Source organism: Anoplopoma fimbria, chromosome 23 (assembly GCF_027596085.1).
Source record: "Anoplopoma fimbria isolate UVic2021 breed Golden Eagle Sablefish chromosome 23, Afim_UVic_2022, whole genome shotgun sequence".
Lineage (NCBI taxonomy): Eukaryota > Metazoa > Chordata > Actinopteri > Perciformes > Anoplopomatidae > Anoplopoma > Anoplopoma fimbria.
Window position 1 is genome coordinate 11,830,810 of NC_072471.1, and position 9,709 is coordinate 11,840,518.

A 9,709-nucleotide genomic window follows, 5' to 3' on the forward strand; every position below is an offset into this window, starting at 1 on the left:
ACAATTGATGCGATGTTACAAGTTCGTGACAGAGATGACTCGTAGCTGCTTATGCGATCTGAACCTTCAGGCGCACACTTAGTGAGAAACGCTCACAATCACTGCAACAGTGAATTAGACGTAGCAGCTTAATGCTCGAACGGAACCGTCTTGTTTTTCAAACGTTATTTCATTTGAACCCAAATCCAACCAACTGAATGAAATTCTGTGAATGTTGCGTTTTCACCCCTGAAAGTTTTTAGTCTTCTTCGTCCTCTGTTGCCTTTGTTGTCCAACCTGGAATGATAATCAGAAATGTCAGACTGTTTGGATTTCTATGATCCTTCGCAGATTTGCGATTAGCATAAACCATAAGCCAAGCAAAAGCGACACTGGCTAAATTCACAGCGGGATCCGTATTTGTTAAGGCGTGACGCCTCATAGCCTGTGTGTCCTGCTTGGAGCCTTCTCACATGGAGCCAGCGTGTACCCCTGAGTCCTGTTAGAGAAACCCCATGGGTTGAGGCAGATCAGGTTTTACTCACAGACACGCCAGCCACCCACATGCACATGAACACAAATTATACACAAACAAAGCACAAATATGCTCCCGTGTTCATGTAATAATTCTCTGTCTTTCACACACACACACACACACACACACACACATATATATATATGCACACACACAGTTCCCTGCACGCTCCTCCACAGTCCACAAACATACCTATTTCTTGATTAATTGGATGCCCTGCCTAAGCTTCCTAGATTAGGCTTTGACATAGGTTATAATTAAATAAGACAAATTCAGGAAGTGTATGAAAATCTCTCATTTCCTGGACAGAAATGTGAGTTTTAATTTACCTCAAGCTGTGACGAGCTGTGGTCACCTGCAGAGAGCCAATTCACTGTGCATCGCTCGGCGCATGATGTCTGGCTTGGACAGAATGCGTCGTTAAAATAACCCCCCACCCCCACCCACCCCATGCCAATTTATGGAACAGCGGTCAAATATTTATCCAGTTGATGAGCTGGGCTGTGTGTTCCTCCTTGACAATAATTAAAGACAAACCCAAGCTAAAGGTGAGCGGCAGCCATGACATCACTTGAACAACGGCGCTCAGATGACCTACTTTGAATAGTGGACAATACAAAAGTGCTCTGATGTCTAATTTTTTTTTCCACTGGGGGCTGGATGTGTGATGCAGCTTTCTGCCTGTTTTTTTCCTGTAATCATGAGTTTACTAATGCTGGGTAAACATCCTAAATGTCAGAGTGGCTGCTTGTCCAAACCAATTTAACCTCCTCAACAGCTGTTGCAAGAATAAGTCTGGAAATAAATGAGCTTTGCCTTGTTGATCTGAACCTTTCAACTCCAGCAAAGCACAACACCCCTTTCCTGCTCGACATTACGCAGTGGAATATCCGTCTTATTGTCTCATCTGGAAAAAGGAGTGTATTCCTTTTTTCCCTCTGCACACAGAATAGATTTTAAAGATGTGAGAATTAGCCCCAATGTCCTAATTCCCCAAATGGTGCCTGCTATCTCTACAGCGGAAGCTATTGAGATGTAGGCATGAATGGGGGGGCTTGGCTGTGTGCCGTGGGAAGGGCCTGTTGTGAGAGCTGGGGCTTCTCAGACAGGGATCACAGCCCGAGGTGCTGCATGTGTCCAATGAACAGCACTCAGCACCCTGGGATAACAATGTGAGCAGAGCAGTTCTGAAAATCAATAAACTGCTGGAGCTCTCCGTGGTCTCCTTCATAGAGAAATAATAGCATGCCAGAGTCTATCTGTGTCTCTTTCGCTTTCTCTCTCTCTCTCTCTCTCTTTTTTCTTCAGCTGTTGTTTTTATATAACCACGCTCACATAGAAAATAAGACACATGAGGTCTTGAAAGGTCAAAAAAGTGTGTGCCAGTGATATGGCACCCTGAGTACAGTAAATACTAACTCGTCTGCATTTAATCTTTATGCGCTGAGGATATTTTCTATACATTTCTCGGTTAAACATGCCCATATAAATGTCACATCTAATCCATGGACTCCCAAGCATTAACGAGACGTGCATGGAAACAAGTCAGGACAGGAGAAAAGGGGGATTTTGTAAATCTCCCATCACAGTTGTCTAATTATGTTAATCAAGAATTCTCCAAATGTCAGCATTGCTGGAGAGGATGAGATTTGGAGAGAGAGTTCTGTAAATGATGAACTAACCACATCAGCTCGGCCGCAATGATAGCAATGACATTAATTAATTGAAGTTGGACATACAAAAGAGGCAGGCTTAAATCATGGGCACACTTCAAGAGGGAACACATAAATTAATATCAAGAATCAATTTGTTGCAAAAAAAATGTTTTCTTACACTAAATCAGAATAGATTTTGCTCAGCGTTTATGGAAATTAAGAGTTTTTCCCGAATGAGAAATCTGACAGCTGTAGAGAGTGACATCCACTTAATTAATAGAAGCATGTGTGTGAACACCTCTTAAAAAAATCTAATTGAGCAAAACTCTTCAAATATTATGTCTGAGCATGCATTCAACAGAAGGAATGTTGAACACATTTGCCAGATAAGATCATTCTGCAAGACACATGCTAGTCTGAGCAAAAAATCTGACCTCAACACAAAGAAGTGTAGATAATTAATGCATTAACCTTAAAGGAAGAGTTTGACATTTTGGGAAATTCTCCTACTATCCTTAAATGTTCTCCTTTTTGTTATGACAGTGCTGCAGTTCAAAGCTCCCTGTATGACTTGAGGGGAACGTTCCATTTTGGTTATTTTTAAAGGACACATTGCAACATTTTAAGAACTCCATATGGTGACAGTCCAGGAACGTTCTGGTAATTTTTACAGGGCGACGTACTTTACACCACTGGGGCCGAATGTTCTAGGAACGTATCATTTCTAGCCGGGCATAGAGCTAGCGCATTAGCATTTCCTTTAACCACGTCTCCTAATTGGGCTATTTAAGTGTTCATACTGGCATCACATTGCAGACCCTGAAGTTGAATATCCATGGTTTGGCCACTACAAGAAGCTGGCTTAAAAGTATGCGCTTCTCCTCGGGGCTTTGTTTCCCCCTATGTTTTCAGTGTTAATGCAAATTTAAGCATACTATCATCTGGTTGTATTTTCGCATTTACCGCAGGAAAGTTAATTAGTGCTTTTTGCTGGTAGTCAGAGTTTGTTAACTTTTTTTCCGAGCCAGCCTAGCTGTTTCACCCTGTTTCTGGTCTTCATGCTAAACTAAGCTAGCCTGAAGACCATGCTGGCTTCGCTTAGCTGTTGGGTGTAGCTTCAAATTTTATGCACAGAAAAGGACAGTGGCAATCTATTGATTTTTTTCATGTAACTTTTGGCAAGAAAGCTAGTAAGCATATTCCCCAAAATGTCATGATATTTCTTCAACACCTAACCTTGTAGTATGTAGTGAAAATATTTCCCATTTTTCCAATTATCTGTAAATTACCTGTGTTAATAAATGCAAAAATAAAGTTTGTGTGCAATAATTAGTTATCATCACTCAAGATGAACAAAGATAAGTAGTAGGTCAAGTATATGCTGAAATATAAAAACATATAACACAAAGAATTACCAATGTATCCTTAAGCAAAATAGAGTACCAGTCTACTGATCTACACAGTGTAAAAATCTTTAAGACAGACTTCAGTAATGCACCAGGGTTGTGTTGGGGAAAGGCTACAGTAGCAGGCATTAAAAACAATCAAGCTGTTTATTGTGTTTGCAGTAATTAGATCATTAACAGCAGGATGCTTTTCCCCTCTGAATCTCTAATTTGATACAGTATCGTCTCATCGCCGTGCCGCAGGTTAGCCACATAGGGAGGAAACATTAATCTAATCTAACACTTCATTCAAAACTCCAGGGGGTTTCTGCTAAGTGTTGCAATCTCTGACTATTAAATTAATGTTGTTGTTTGTTTCATGACGGAACAAATAGGATATGCTTGATGAATTAGTTCTATCGCCGAGCAGAAAATTGGACAATTTAAATGATGCACTGCAGTGGTTGTAGCATTATTAACATACCTGTCTGCAATATTGGTAAACTAACAGACTGGAATTTTAATATAGTGTTATCACTTAATGCTAGTATTTATATCAATTAGATGACGTGGATCATACTGAGCCTTGGAGCTTTTCTGTGATACATGATCATTTCAAAGTACACATTAATAATTTGTTAGAATCTGTTGCCAGGACACCCTTGTAATTATTGATTACTCACTGCATGTAATGCAGGTGATTAAAGCTTTCGTGACATGCATTTTAAATGTAACTTGATGAGAGTGCCAGATGAAATGTATACGAAAAATGTTAATATTTTAATTTTCAAATACCTAAAACTTAAAACGTGTTGTCATTCCTAGCAGTCAGTGATGTGTCAACCATTCTTGAGGACACATATACAGATTGTGGTATTCTTCCCGTCACACCACAGAACTCTCTAGAATGGGCTTGAGACAGAACAAAACATTACACCCCATTTGCATGTCATTAGGAAAATGGAAAGCCACCTCCCCCTGTGGGTTTAACCCCTTATAAATATATTTAAATATATAAATATCATGAATACATTAATTGGAATTGCCCTCACAACACAACCACTAAAAGCACGCGACAGTCCCACTGTGGAGCTGCTTTGTCTCTCTTGGGAGAGGTCATGCGTGCAGATGGCTCCATACACACCTGGAGACACACGCACACACATGCCCACAAACAAAAATCATGACGACTTCTACACACATTTCCGCCAACTTCTCCCTGACCTTCTCGTAAAAACCCACACACACGGAGAGCTTCGCACTCCACCTTCTATAAAACAGTCACACACACATTCTTCCTCGCCAGAGTCGCCACCCACACCTCTCCGTCACTAACTCCCAGCTCTCGGTCCGACTTTACGACACAGACTGTCTCTCTCTGTCTGTTGCTACTTTCCCCCCTTTTTCTCCCTTGGTTTTCTCCCTGTTTTCATGGATCAGCGGAGAGAGCAATTACATCAGCGTCGGTCTGGCGGCCTGGAGATGAAGAGCTGTGTGGCTGTGGGCAAACACCTGGCCACGGTTAGAGGAGCAGAGCAGGGAGGAGGAGATGCAGTGTAGACAGATGTGCTGCAGGTTCTTTGGGCTGTGGGGAGGCCTGGAAGCACAGTTTGTGTTGGGGGTTGAGTTCTGATGGAGAGCACTGGAGCACAAACGTGAGAACCCACAAAATGTGTGTGGATGTGTGTGTGTGCATGTGTGTGTGTGTGTGCCTTTTTGTAAATCATGTGCGAGTGTGGTTGAGTCGAATCAGTGAAGCCCTACAACAACCCCCCATCACAAGCGGTTAACATTACAATCCTTCACAGCAGTCAAAACTCTGCACCACCAAAGTTTCAGGCTATCCGTTCGGCATGTGTCTGCCTTTCTACTTATTGACACAGTCACAGACATTTGCATTACAAAAGGAAACTGTTTGAAAAATATGCACAAAACATGTCATCTCTGATATAGCTTCAAAAAATGCTTCAAACATGCCCCCAAAACAGTGCAAAACTGCACTGAAACTCAAGCGTAAAGAGGACAATAGAATGTTAAACACTTGCTACGCTGCCATTTCCTCTTATCTGTAGCTGGGGGATATTTAACTTTAACATAAAGTAAGAAAAAAAGTAGGGAAAAAGTGTGCAAATGACATAAAAGAAAGAAAAAACTGGACTGAAAGAAATTGAGCGATAGGGGGGGGTAGTGGGGTTGCGTGAGGATCACAGAGTTGCTCTTTGACCTAAGTTTAACCTCGAAGAGACCTGAGACAGACATGTGGTTGCCATCTGGCCTGGCTTTCCATTCCATTATACCGGCTGATTTATTCCCAAATGTTACTTGGATCATGCTGATGCAGATGATTTAGCTTTAGTTTTGTTTTATGGTCAAGCTGGTTTAACTCTTAAGTGTAAAACATTTATATATATTTTTTTTTTGAATTATCTAAATTTTAATGGTTGTATAAATCAAAGAAATCTCAAACATGTATAACTTCTTCTTCTTCTTCTTCTTTTTATTATTATTATTCAAACTTTTGTATGACTGAAAACTAATATGCTGTTTTCATTAGACAATAGGAATATTTGCGAAAGTTCTTCAACACTTCCATTTTGGAAGATTATTAAGAGGAAGAATTCATTTGGAAGATTTTATTATAAGTCTGCAACAGTTAGGGGTCTGAACACCCGGTATGCAATTTTTTTAATTTAACTTTGTGAAAGGGTGCCTCTAACTACAAATAAAAAATGAAATGTATGTTGTATTGTCTAAACTGTTGAGGATTATGCAGCTGGAACGACCGGCTCCTTTCAGCAGCTGTATGGGTTTTCATTACCAGAGCTCGGCACACTCACGGCTAATGTAATTCTATCCAAAGATGCTGATCTTTGTTCTTTCCGCAGCTCTTATCCAACTCAGAGGCACTTGTTGCAGATGTGTGTAAAGCCACACCACGCCTCCTAGCCAATTAACAGTCAAATCAACCCAAACAGATTTCCAATTGATAAATCTTTAATGATACCAGGGATTTTACACAAATGCACATTTGACAGTGCTAATTTAAAGCAAATATGAAGCTTGATTAAAAATCCCCCGGGCATGATGGGGGAAGATAAATGTTTGAATAATTTATCAGATTTAATTGACATGACTGTGATGTTGTAAACAGAAATGTTTTGATGTTCATAATGCATTTTGACAGGATGATGAGATTTTGGGACGGTTCCAAGGAAGAGAACAGTGGAGTTTGAGAAAAGTGGGGAGAGATTCATGGGGGCGGAGGGGGGGACTCCAGTAAGTGTGAGGGGCAGAGGAGGGAGAGGAGGCAGAGAAAGGATGTTGAGGGGACGAATGCGGCTCTAAATTTACATTATTCCTGATGTACAACCACAACTCTGTATTTTATCATAACGAAAAAAATATATATATAAGCAGGGAAAATCCTGGGCTATGATAGACAGCCAAAGTGATCAGCAAACACAATAATACAGAAGCCTGGGAGCCAGCCTGAGGCTACAGCGCTATGGTTTGACCCCAAGAATGTGACTCTAAACAAGGATGTAAATACTGCGAGAGAGGAAAGAGAGACAGAGGGAAGGAAGGGGGGAGGAAGCACATATGTCGCAGCACGGCAAACATAAATACAAGAAGGCATCAATATGGACAGAAACAGAGAGGGGTGGTGAGAAAGCGTCAGAAAGATGGAAAACATGGCAACCCTGATATATTCCACAGGCTCATGTTCCACTGGGGACCTCGCAGGGGTTACACGACCGCCCAGCTGCAGGGCCACCGCTCGTCCGATAAGACACCGATCTGCATGTGCCCGTCTGCTTACCTGTCCACCCAGGCCTCTGGTAAACATACCCGGTTATCTGCAAACAAACAGAGTTTACTAGTGACTATGTATGAATGCATCAAATTTTGATGGAAACTGCCATGTTGGCCTGCGAATGCATCGCCGCCATGATACAATGTACACCTGAATACATGAATAGCCAACAAGGAGGGGCCCTCGCTGTTTGTAGGGGGTAATGTTGACTGAATTTTTAAAGATGTTATTTTGATTTTGACACGGCTGTTGGCTCAGTGGAGTTCAGAAGGGGGGGTGGAGTACAAAACAGGCAGAGGAGGAAGACAGAAAATCATGCGAGGCGATCCCGGCCCCCGTCTGGGGAAGGGGGCCGGGGTAAACAGCGGTGGGAGAAGCGAGAGAGGACAGTGAAGACAAAAGACAATCAGCTGGTAAGGGAAGGAATCACCATATTGACTGTCATGGGGACAGACAGCATAGAAAGAGGGGAGAGGGGGGGACAGGAATACAGCAGCCAGCAGATAAACAGATCCAAAGATGACAGGTTTCGCAGTGAATCCTACACATAAAAACATGAAAGCACTAACACACAAAGACACCCAGATGCAAAGATACATTGTAGAATCAGATGTCAGCATTACAGACGGCAAAATAGAGTCACCCAGACTGCCTGCAGGTAATGTAAGTAATTGGCACCATTTGTTTTTTTCTTGCACCTCCAATTCATTTCCCAACAATGACAATAAGAGTCAAAGTGAAAAAAACACGGTGCACAGCGCACACAGCACACGACGCATAAAAGGTGGCTAGGAGCAAAGCTGACATTACAACACATGCGTTTATGTTGCCTGACAATGTATCGCTCCCACATCAAAGGAAGACTCACCTTTTGCAAAGCAAGCGAGGGCGAAAATAAGCGGAGGTGCTTTATTAACTCCCAATCAATAAACATGCAGTCGGTGGCAAGGTAATCAGGAAACACTGGCAAATGGCCTGACAATGTATCAAAGCCGACGCTCCGAGGCAACGGCACAAACTCTAACAAGCATTTTATTACCGGTAGCTGTTACTGACATTAGTCAAGAAACCAAGAGAGATAAAATAGAATAAGGAATGCAGCGTGGCTGGCTGAGAGGGCCCCTCGGCTGAGAGTGTGCACCTCGCACGTTTGATAGCCGCACGCCTCCTCTTTGATATGATAACAAATATAAATTGTTCAAAAACATCAAATGGGCAGGCGGTGAGGAGCAGACTTGCTGTGACGGATGTCTGGTCTAGAGGGCAATGAAGCTGCTTGTCCACAGATGGGAGAAGATACTTTTTGGGTTGAAAAGCTTGTTGAAAAGTTGAAAGTTGAGAAACACTTGTGTAAAGTATAAATCCTGCATTCAAATTTTTACTTAAGAAAGTAGAAGTACAGATGTGCTAACAGTAGAATGTACTTAAAGTCTACTTATTGTAAAATACACTTATTAAGAAGTTTGATACGGTACCACTCTCATGTTTGTATGCTGAATACAAAGCTACCGCCAGTAGCATGTTAGCTTTGCTTAGCATAAAGACAGGAAACAGCCTACAAAAACCCTCTAAAGCTCAATAATTCACAAATTACATTTAGCTTATGTGTTTGTGCTAAGCTAAGCAAGCCCAAATGTAGCATGTTTACTGTGCAAACATGAGAGTAGTGTCAATCTTCTCACTTAAACTCTCAGCAATAAAACAAATTAGTTATTTTTGTAAATTGTCAAACTATTCCTTTTACCGCCCTTTTAACCTTTATTTGTTAATTACAAATAGTGAAGAAAAAAATGAAACACTTCCCCTGGAGATATAGTAACATGAAATATAGAATTAAAAACTACCCTTATATTATACTTCTGTACAGTACTTCAGTAAAGTCCTCCTTTCCACCAATGCCAATGTCAACCTCATCCAGTTTGTCTGTTGCTGAGCTCTTACAGTTTGGGGGTCGTGTTCAGTGCTGGCTTCTCACCCAAAGGATCACACACACACACACACACACACACACACACACACACACACACACACACACACACACACACACACACACACACACACACACACACACACACAGGTGAGGAACTGAGGTTGAAACTCACTCCTACCTTCAGCTTATTTGTTTGTTTCGTTCTGGGGCAAAACTGATATTAAAAAAGGAGATCCTGAACATCGCGCGGCAGTGACGGGAGGAGGGAGCTGGGGAAAGAGGGAGGCAAGGGGAGGGGGAGGGAGGTATGAGTTTACAAGCCGCAGGTATGGCGAATGGGTGAGTGAGAAGATGCAGAAGGAAAAAAAGGCAGTGGGGGAGAGAGGAAAAAAAAAAAGAAAAAATCTCATC